The following is a 7,500-nucleotide window of genomic DNA, read 5'->3' as shown; positions in this document are numbered from 1 at the left end:
TAGGTGTCAATGAGAATGCATTATAGGGTGAAAGAGTGGGAACTGTGGATTTCTCTACTGACTGGCTCTGGCAGGAATGACAACAAATAGCAGTGTCACGTTAACCGCATTCTGTCTATATTTTTGTTTGTTTTATTCTATCGCTCCACCCGTCTACCTTTATATTGATATATCATAGATTTCTCTTTGCATGCATTCTTTACCTGCCCTCTCTTCACACATCAATCTTTCTATCAATCTATCAGTGTAGCTATATATCTTTGTACATTCCTACCCTCTTTTTTTTCACACATCAATATTTCTATCAACCTGCCAATATAGATATGTCTTTGTACCCCCCCCCCCTCTCTCTCTCTCTCTCTCTCTCTCTCTCTCTCTCTCTCTCTCTCTCTCTCTCTCTCTCTCTCTCTCTCTCTCTCTCTCTCCACACATCAATATTTCTATTAGTCTACCAATATAGATATGTCTTTGTACCCTCTTTCTCTCCACACATCAATATTTCTATCAATCTACCAATATAATAACTTTTTACATTTTTACCCCGTTTTTCACCACACATCAATATTTCTATCAGTCTATCAATATACATATTTTACATTTTGCCCCGTTTTTCTCCACACATCAATTTTTTCTGTCAACCTATCGCTGTAGATATCTGTCTTTGTGCATTTTAATCCCATTTCTTTCCACATACTCTCTACCTATCTGTTTCTCTTTACCAGTCTATCAACGCCCCTTTTCTCTCTTTTTTTTTTTTTTGTCTCTATCAAAATACCTGTCAAAGAATGATATCCGTCCCAATGATGCTATGTTATAATACTAATACCCCCTTTCTCGTGTTACCCTAAAAATGCGGTTATGAATGTTGATATCTTGCCCATTGATGGTACTCACTCACTCACTCACTCACTCACTCACTCACTCACTCATTCAATCCTCTCCGGACCTGCTGGCTTTTGAGGCGATATGCAAAGGATCTCCACCTGGTCCTGTCAGCTGCTATTCTTGGGGCCATCTCGAGGGACGTACCTCTCGGCTTTAGGTCCTTCTTAGTGGGACGTCTTTAGATCTCCTTGGGCGGGCGGCCTCGCTTCCTCATTCCTTGGGGTGTCCACTGCAGAGCCTTCATTGTCAGTGTTTCTTCAGGTCTGCGACAGACATGCCCCAACCATTGCCATTTTCTCCTAATGAGACTCTCCAGAGACTCCACCTCTGTTCTATCTCAGGTCCTCATAAGAGATTGTATTCGGCCAGACGATCTTGAAAATTCGTCGTCAACATTTGTTTTGGAATACCTCAATTTTCTGGATGATACTTTCTGTGGTCTTCCAACACTCTGATCCATACAGCAAATCACTTAGGACATTACTCTTGAAAAACTTGATTTTAGTGCTAGAATACAATCCCATTGCTCTCCAAATAATTTGTTTAACGGATGCAGATCCCGGTTTGCATTAATTATTCTGGTTTTGATCTCTTCAATGCCGTCGCCATCTGTTGTCAGTTTGCTGCCCAGAAAAGTGAATTCTTGAATATGTGGTACACAAACAAATAATAAATGGTGTTATAATCCATTCGATATAGATAGTATGCGCTTGGCTTAGAAGCTCATAACATTGCCATCCGGAAGTATAACGGACCAACACACAAAACTGTGTGTATCCATGAACGTTTATAGTGGTCAGGCATTACTCATAAACGCGGATGGCAAAAAAAAAAACAATAACAAAGACCTGATTGACGTCCTCTTCGAACTATCTATAGCCATTTTGGATTCTTAAATGTTCTTAGTTACGAACTAATGTGTTTTATAAATACGTTTTTTAAAAGTTTCTTTTTTTTTTTTTACCGATTTCGAGGAAAGACCTCCTTGATTCTGTCTTTTGGGTCTCGGTTCAATATCACCACCACCATTATCATCATAATACCACCACCATGACCAAACCACCACAACAATAACAACCATCAACACTAACTCCATCACCACCACCAACACCGCAGCTTACCACCACCATCACCATTACTACTCACGACCATCACCACCACCACTGCAACCACCACACCACACTACCACTACATCAGTCACCATCACCACCATTACAAGCATCATACCGCTACCATCACCACGTCCACTACAACCATCATACCACCACCACAAGCACCATACCATCGCCACCAACACCACAAGCACCATACCATCACCACCACCACAAGCACCATACCATCACCACCACCACCACTGCCACCACCACCACAAGCACCATACCATCACCACCATCACCACCTCCACTATAGCCATCATACCACCACCACCACCACTTCCACTACAACCATCATACCATCACCACCATCACTTCCACTACAACCATCATACCACCACCACCGCCACAAGCATCATACCATCACCACCATCACCACCTCCACTACAACCATCATACCATCACCACCACTACAACCATCATACCATCACCACCATCACCACCGCCACAACCATCATACCATCACCACCATCACCACCTCCACTACAACCATCATACCATCACCACCACCACCACCACCACAACCATCATACCATCACCACCATCACCACCTCCACTACAACCATCATACCATCACCACCTCCACAACCATCATACCATCACCACCACCACCACCACCACAACCATCATACCATCACCACCATCACCACCTCCACTACAACCATCATACCATCACCACCATCACCACACCCACTACAACCATCATACCATCACCACCACCACCACACCCACTACAACCATCATACCATCACCACCACCACAACCATCATACCATCACCACCATCACCACACCCACTACAACCATCATACCACCACCACCGCCACAAGCATCATACCATCACCACAATTACCACCTCCACTACAACCATCATACGACTACCATCACCACCACCAAATTACAATACAAGCAGGTGAGAGAGGCATTCGTCTCTGGAGATGCCATGCACGTGCCATGCAGTCCTGCTGCCGTAATGAGTGAGTGGTCTTGTCTATCTATGCCCGTACGTGCGCGTGTGAGTGAGTAGTGGTAATGGTCTGGTTACTCTCACCACTGCCTATTGATTCCACCGTTCTCATGGTTGTGATTCCACGGATTAAGAAGATTGATGGATAGATAATGGATAGTATATGGATAGATAATAGATAGGTAGGTCGCTGGATAGCAGATATATAGATGGATATATAGTGGATATTATATGGTAGGTCGCTGGATAGCAGATATATAGATGGATAGATAATGGATATTATATGGATAGATAATTGATAGGTAGGTCGCTGGATAGCAGATATATAGATGGATAGATAATGGATATTTTATGGATAGATAATTGATAGGTAGGTCGCTGGATAGCAGATATATAGATGGATAGATAATGGATATTATATGGATAAATAATTGATAGGTAGGTCGTTGGATAGCAGATATATAGATGGATAGATAATGGATATTATATGGATAAATAATTGATAGGTAGGTCGCTGGAAAGCAGATATATAGATGGATAGATAGTAATAGATAGGTAGGTCGCTGGATAGCAGATATATAGATGGATAGATAATAATAGATAGATAGGTCGCTGGATAGCAGATATATAGATGGATAGATAATAATAGATAGATAGGTAGCTGAATTGCAGATAGATAGATGGATAGATAATGGATATATGGATAGATAATTGATAGGTAGGTCGCTGGATAGCAGATATATAGATAGATGGACAAATGATGGATATATGGATAAATAATAGGTATGTTGCTGGATAGCAGATAGATAGACGGATAGATATTGTATATAGAGACAGATAATAGATATGTAGGTAGTTGGGTAGCAGATAGACAGATGGATACATAATGGATATATATACAGATGATAGATAGGTAGGTCGTGGGATAGCTGACAGATAGATAGATGGATAGATATTGGATATACATAGTTAGGTCGGCAGATAACAGATAGATAGTGTCACCCCACTCAAAGTTTGAAGTCCAGTGCTTTGAGTTTATCATATATTTCCCTGGCAAAAGTAAGAAAGCAACAAAGAATAGTACAGCGCATTCCATCTACAGATGACGCTGAATAGATCCAAAAACACAATAGAATCCGATCTTATGTATTTTCTTCAGTTGAGAAGTATTGCGTTTCCTGCACTGGTCAACGGACTGTGGTGCCTCGACTTCTGTCTCCAAAATTCTATTGTGCGAGTGTGTGTGTTTTTTCCTGCGTCGTTGACTGATTTGTGAAATGGTTTAAGAGTTTGCGCATATTTTTTTACAAACATAGACTGGTCTATATTTTTTGTGAAGAAAAAAAAGTAGCTAATTTGGCTAAATTCGTAGTATGTCCCGTCTTCAATGTCTTATCGGAAATTTATTGAAAATATATGACCAGCCGTCTCAAAAAGGTATCATTTCGGAATGGTCATGATGCTTGTAATTGAATTTCAAGCTTAGCTTAGAAAACACTCTAGTTAATATTTAAGCTTTCACAGAAAAAGAGTGAGTTTTGTTTCTGAAACTTCCAAAATGAAACATTTTCTCGTTCTGGTCATGTTCACTCTATAGTCCTCACTTACACACTGATCCCGAACCAGCGACCATGACGTAGACGTTAGGTGACTAGTTAGGTGATTAAACTGATGCTTGGATTTGGTCATGGTGGTGGTAGTAGTAATGGTAGTAGTAGCGTTTGGCTACACCTCCAAATTCATTTCGTCATCCCAGCTTCCTCCGCCCTAAGAACTGTTTCATATCCGCCTGCAAGTTTAGTTACTGGACAGTGGAGGGCGATGTGATCGCTGGTCTCTGGCGCGGTCATGATGGAGATGTGCATCTGAGGTCTTCAAGGTTGACTCTCGAGCAAGTGGTGTGGCGTGTTACTGTTTCCTTTGGGTGTTGACGTAAGGGGACAGGAAGGAGATCTGGGCGGGGTTCCTGACCTCCATAGTCGGCATGGAGGCACACATTGGCTGGGAGGGAAACAGTCAAATGTATAGTTATAGTTTGGGGAGATGATATTTTTTGGTCTTGTAAATCATCTCTATGTTATGCTCTGTATTATGTTTTGTTATATATGATTCGTAAACATTGAGTGTGTTTCCTCTTCGTGGGGACCTGTGCTTGTGTCAGGATGAGCCATTTTGGTGATCTCAAATTAAGTACTTTGATAGTGTGCTTCTTGGAATCTACACCTGTTCCCTATTTGAACCAATTCCCCTTTTCTAGGGTGCTTTAATTGTTATTCTAGAACTATTTATTATCCCATTTTTTTCATTTTACTGGCGCTTATATGACCTAAAACCATTAAAAACAAAACAGACAACCCCCCCCCCCCCAAAAAAAAACAACAAAAAAACCCAAAACAAAATACAAAACAATCAAACCAAACAGGAAGGAGACGTGTTTTAATTTTTATTTTTTTGTTTTTTTTTTGGGGTAATCTTACTTAAATGGCTGTTGGTATGTGCTGTGATGTGTTCTCAGTGGAAAGATTTTCTTAATCTAGTCCATTCCGATATATCACCGTTTTGAGAAGCAGGGGTCACGTATTGCTATTTAACTCATGGATGTAAACAGATTTGAAAAAGTGTGTATGATACGGTGTCAGACAAAGATCTGAACAAATGTGTGTGTATGTGTGTGTGTGTGTGTGTGTGTATGAAAGGTGTGAGACAAAGCAAGGAAGAAAAATACAAGAAAAAAAAGACAATCCCAAATAATCAATCGACCTCGACTGGGGATCGAACCTCAGACCTTCTGATTACCGGTCAAACGGGGTTTTTTTCTTGTAATTTTCTTTACTGCTTTGTCTGGCACCTTTCTTACACGCTTGTTCAGATCTTTATCGTATCTTACACCGGTGTCTGCTCTCTAGTTTCTTGTAGTCAGACCAAGAACATTTATATACCAAAAATTAAATTTAAAAATCCGCCCAATAACTCCCAGCCAACGTGTACATATATACAAGTCTGACACTCGAACCCACTTATGGGCCTAGTTTAACATTGTTGTAATGGACAATATTTTGTGTCATTATTTTTTTTTTTGAGATTTCCATTTCAACAATGAGCCTATAAGGAATTGGGTTATCAGACCTTCAAATAAGCGCACGTCGCTCCCAGCCTATTTCATTCATTGAAATAGCTATCTACATCAAACCAAAACGAGCTACGTACTTGTTTAAAAAACTGAACTGGAACCGGGAAAGTCCGTGTGCTTAGTGAAAACGTTTATTTCCCCGGGATTACTACACATTATAATTATTATCATCTAGGCTGCACCTGCCTTGATATTGATGAAGTAATTTAGTAGATGATTAAAGTCTAACCCAATGCAGGTGACATTGACGGATAAGCCGACATTGGGTAAGTTTGTTTTTTTTTTTTTTTGTTTACACAGAGGTTTAGTTTTCAGATACGTTTTCCACAGAGCTCCACTTTTTACATATGTTTTTCAGATTTTCAGTTTTTAGATATTATTTTCTGTCGATTTTCCGTTTTTAGATACATTTTTTGTCGATTTTCAGTTTTTAGATCAATTGTCATCGAATTTCAGTTTTTAGATACATTTTCTGTCGATTTTCAGTTTTTAGATACGTTTCCATAGGTCTTCATTTGTTAGACACGTTTTCCATAAATTTTCAGTTTTACATAAACTTATAAATACTTATACTTATACATATACTTATAAATACTTTCAGTTTTTGTATACGTTTTCCGTAGACTTTCTTTGTTTAGACACGTTTTCCATAGACTTTCGGTGTTTAGACACGTTTTCCATAGACCTTCATTGTTTAGACATGTTTTCCGTAGACTTTCAGTGGTTTGACACGTTTTCCATAGACTTTCAGTGTTTAGACACGTTTTCCATAGACTTTCAGTGTTTAGACACGTTTTCCATAGACTTTCAGTGTTTAGACACGTTTTCCATAGACTTTCAGTGTTTAGACACGTTTTCCGTAGACTTTCAGTGTTGAGACACGTTTTCCATAGACTTTCAGTGTTTAGACAGGTTTTCCGTAGACTTTCAGTGTTTAGAAACGTTTTCCATAGATTTCAGTGTTTAAAAACGTTTTGCATAGACTTTCAGTGTTTAGAAACGTTTTCCGTAGACTTTCAGTGTTTAGACACGTTTTCCATAGACTTTCAGTGTTTAGACACGTTTTCCATAGACTTTCAGTGTTTAGACACATTTTCCGTAGACTTTCAGTGTTGAGACACGTTTTCCATCGACTTTCAGTGTTTAGACACGTTTTCCATAGACTTTCAGTGTTAAGACACGATTACGGTAGTTTTTTTTGTATAAATGTAATGCATAGCGGCCAACTCTGCCGTCATAGGACACAGGATCGCCTCTCGGTAATTGGGTCAAATTGAGTTATTGACAGTCATATTCAAAGACGAATGCGCAGTTTTCCATAGAGCTTCAGTATTTTTCATTTGTTTTCCATAGAGTTTCAGTTTTT

At 39.6% G+C, this 7,500-nt stretch overlaps 1 protein-coding gene across 3 annotated transcripts in view; it reads left to right on the top strand.

Moving 5' to 3' along the window:
* Positions 1-7,500, top strand: part of LOC144959164 (cyclin-dependent kinase 14-like) — a 143,343-nt gene that overhangs the window by 75,645 nt on the left and 60,198 nt on the right. The window contains exon 1 of one of the 3 annotated variants that reach the window (XM_078891688.1): positions 3,010-3,186. The exons of the other annotated variants lie outside the window; for them this stretch is intronic. The gene's annotated coding sequence lies outside the window, so the exon portion shown is untranslated. Of the gene's footprint in view, positions 1-3,009; positions 3,187-7,500 lie in introns of those variants that run through there. 3 annotated transcript variants of the gene reach the window in all.

This window comes from Berghia stephanieae, chromosome 13, assembly GCF_034508935.2.
Source record: "Berghia stephanieae isolate SIO BIC M18660-M18661 chromosome 13, UCSD_Bste_1.3, whole genome shotgun sequence".
Classification (NCBI taxonomy): domain Eukaryota; kingdom Metazoa; phylum Mollusca; class Gastropoda; order Nudibranchia; family Aeolidiidae; genus Berghia; species Berghia stephanieae.
This window is presented reverse-complemented; position numbering and strand designations above follow the sequence as displayed.